This window comes from Prinia subflava, chromosome 14 (genome assembly GCF_021018805.1).
Source record: "Prinia subflava isolate CZ2003 ecotype Zambia chromosome 14, Cam_Psub_1.2, whole genome shotgun sequence".
NCBI classification, from domain to species: Eukaryota; Metazoa; Chordata; class Aves; order Passeriformes; family Cisticolidae; genus Prinia; species Prinia subflava.
The window spans coordinates 11,282,010-11,285,874 of NC_086260.1; positions in this window are offsets into that span (position 1 = coordinate 11,282,010).

Genomic DNA, 3,865 nt, shown 5'->3' on the forward strand with positions numbered 1-3,865 from the left:
TGACAGCATGCTGCAATGCAGACTGAATGTCAAAGGCAAACATAAGACTAGACTATGATGTATGAGAATCATAATTGTCAGCAAGAAGTGGCTTTTCATAACTACAAAAGCAGCAACAAAAGTGGAACAAAAAAAAAAAGGCAAAGAAATGAGGGTAGTTTACGCATAGTTACTTCAAGGATTTGTATTTTAGAGCCTCTCAATTTTCTCTTTCAAGCACGTTTTAGGCTGCAAAAAAGACAACTTTTTTTGTTGCCTTTTTCACTGCAGTGCTTATGGCAGAGAGAGATGGAGAGGATGATCCAGAAGCCCTTTCCCAATTCCGACTTTTGTTATTCATTAATCATTCTATAAATATCCAGTGGGAATATTAAGCTGTTAGAAAAATAAAACTGTTAGAAGGAAGATCCCTAAGTTTTCCTGATAACTCTAGCAGGACACTGAGGAATGCTCAGACAAGAAGGGATTTGGGGGGAAGAAATTTAGGAAAACACATAGAAAAAGAGTAAATCCATGATCTTTACAGCTAATTGCTTGTCTCCCTTTACATTTCCCAAGAAGAATGTGTGTCACAGCCTAAACATGTACTCCTGTGTCTGCATAATTTTGGTTTTATTCAGCCATCCTTTTTTCTTTCCATTGCTCATATGTAGGTTATCATTTGCCTAGAACAGAGTTGTAACAACCATGAACTTCAGCAGTACAAATCAGTGACCACTTCCTAAAATCTCAACCCCTATGGTCATCAAGTGCTGTTGTAGGTGTAAGATCAAGGAGGCAAATTCTGCTTTGGTAAGTTTTTAAACAAAATCAGTAGAAAGTTCTTCCAATCAGTAACCATCCAATATTGGCAACTCTTTGACTTTTGTTGTTACTGTGAAATAAAGGTAATTTTGTTTTAATTTCTCTACAAGGCTCTTAAGGCAATGCTCTTGAACATCTATTAAGGGTTTCCTTGTGAAACTCCAGATTCTGCAACTGTACTTACTGATTTTGCTCTTTCCATCTTTTTTTTTCTTTCTTTCTTTTTATTTTTTTTTCCTTTTTTTTTCTTTTCTTCTTCTTTAGGGAAGTTGTTTTAAAGGGATTTTTTTTTCTCTTTAGTCTCTGCTCTGTGGTCTGTTCCTTACAGTTCTTGTGGTTTAAAGCCTGGGCTAATCTACTGGATTTCAGTCTCCAAAAGACAGTCTATTCATAATATTTCAAGGGAAGAAGGGAGATATTTGCAGCCTTTCATTAGTAATATTTGACTAGGTATGTGAAATGAAACTCAGCTGGCACTCCTCAATTAAACTTTTATTTCAGTAGTAAGCTGGCTGCTTCTTTCTCACTTCATATGTTTTGCTTTTAAGACTGATATTTAATGAGCGGGATGGAGGGACAGTATGTCTGAGAAGGTCTGAGAAGGTCTCCCTTGATAACTGAGGAGAGTAATGACATATATTTTATATAATGGCCTTCCAATCAGTGAGCTTAAACTGCATTGGGCAGTTAATAGAGTTTTTTCCATGCAGCACGGCTAAGTGACCTTCCCTCACATGCACTGAACATCACCTTTCCTGCTGCCCATGGGGTCTGACTGCCAGTGGGGACCCTCACTTGTCTGTCTCTGTTTCTGCCCAAGTCAGAATGTCTAGCATTGTTTATCAAGCAGGGGAATGTTTTTTTTCTGGATTAAATATTTAGGATGGGGGCACTAACTTCTTCATTTTATGTGGGCCTTATGCAGTTCCTGGGTTGCTCTTGGGATGACTATGATTTCCGAATTACTATTTGAAAGCGTAGCTTCTGTGAGGAAGGCAGAAGCAGAAAGCATGCTTATTGAGAGGTGTAGATCTCAGCAAACATACATCTGAGAGTATAAATATGCAGGTCTGCTATGTCCACGGGTTATCTCACACTGCTGTGAAAGTCCGTAAGAGTCTAATTTCTTCTATGAAAAAAACTGATGAAAACCCAAAAAACCCAACCCCCCCCAAAAAACAAACAACAACCACAACAAAAAAAACCCAAAACAAACAAACAGTTACAGCATATTCATTCTCCAACCTCCATCAAGTGTGGATTTCACTGAAATAATATTTTACTGCAACTCCTTTCCATCTGAGCAGCAATTAGTTTAGTGTTTCATCCATAACTCAAATGCAAGCAGTGCTGGAAGCTACCAACTGTTTAAATGAGTGGGGTGTTTATGAGGCAAAAACATATACTACATTTTCAGCACTTTCATTTGAAGTGCTGAAATACTTCATTAGCTCCCATACATGAAGAAAAATGTTGGAAAGGTAGCTGATCACATGGCACACAGGGAATAAAGAAAAAAAATGAAACACTACAAAAAGCTAATTGAAGCTCTCAATTTTTAACCCCAACTACTGTTTTATTTTTAAATTGTCCATAGATAATTGACTTCATAAAGATCCCTGCAGATTTCTCATGTCTGTTTTCATACATGTGATCACACAGGAAACCATCAGACATCTGATTACTCATCCTCACAAAGCACTGCTGGGGTTGGTTGCCTGTGTCTCAGTCCCTGTCCACAAGAGGCAAACACACCCATTTTGCATGTGTGCAATATTGAAATTTATGGGGAAGTATCTGTATTGTGTTCCAGCAGACACACCTTGGCACTCAGAAAGCCTTGATTTGCTAAAAGAAAGTTGCCTTGGTGCACACAGAGCTGTCAGCTGTTCTACCAGCACTCCCAAAGATGCACCAGGTAAGAGGCTGAGGGAGCAGCAATACAAGATACTGACAACAGAGATGGGAAGTGCTCCCAGACTGTTACAACACGTGGTGGAGCCAAGGTGACATGATTGATTCTCACCATCTCTTTGTATGGATGGTTCAGATTTGGCCCTGAATCCTGATCCTGGTTTTTTTTCCTCTACTTGAGATGTGTATTGAGATCCATGATCATGTGTTAATGAGTGAAAAAAATTTTAAAAAACTAGAATTTTTTTTTTTATGTGAAGGTATATTCATAAAGATCTGTGTTGCTCTTCTGCTGATTTGGAAGATAATAACATTCTTTTAATAAGCTGTTTACCTAGTGATTGCTGTCCCAGCTATGGGGGTGGTCCCTTTCACTGGCTGCTCTCTTAATGGATTCTGTAGCTCCTCTGAAAATGTTTCTTGAATCACAATGCTTTGACTCACCTGGTGAGAAATTCAGTTCTCATTTGCAAATGTCTGTAGCTCTCTCTACAGCTTTTCAAGTGGACTTTATCTACAGCTTCAAAGAAAAGCTATTTCACCCCTAGTTGTGCTCAGCTGGAATTAGAACATTTGCAATTTACTATCATTTGGTGTGTAGAGGTTGAAAGCAAAGGAAATATTTGGAAATAGCAAAAATATACATAGAAAGTAGGCAGAAGTACACTTTCCTTCTCTCTCGGTGAATGTCTTGGTGTGTACTGCCCTACTTGGTGTTTTGGAATGATTCACTCATCACCCCTGGCTGTGCCCATGACTGCGGCTGTGTGTTTGTATTGCTGGAGCAGAGGGACCCAGCATGGTGTGGAGTTGTGGCTGCCCTATCCTGCTTAAGGAATTACCTTCAAACCTTATTTTTGAGTGTTCCACAATGCTCTATGTATTTTATATACATAAATATAACATTATTTTTAGATCTTTATTGACAGCAGTAAGATTCTTTTTATAAAGCATATCTGGCAACTCTGTCTTCTGCCTACCTCACCAAAGTACTTAAAAAAAAGTGTTGGTCTTTAAATAATTGGAACTATTGTGGGCTTCAAGTCCAAAAGATCCTTAAATTTCTTGTTGAGCTAAGGAACAAATGGGGAAATCTCCTCTATGTCTTCTTCCTTCTCCAATTTTTTGCTGGCTGTAGCACTCTCCT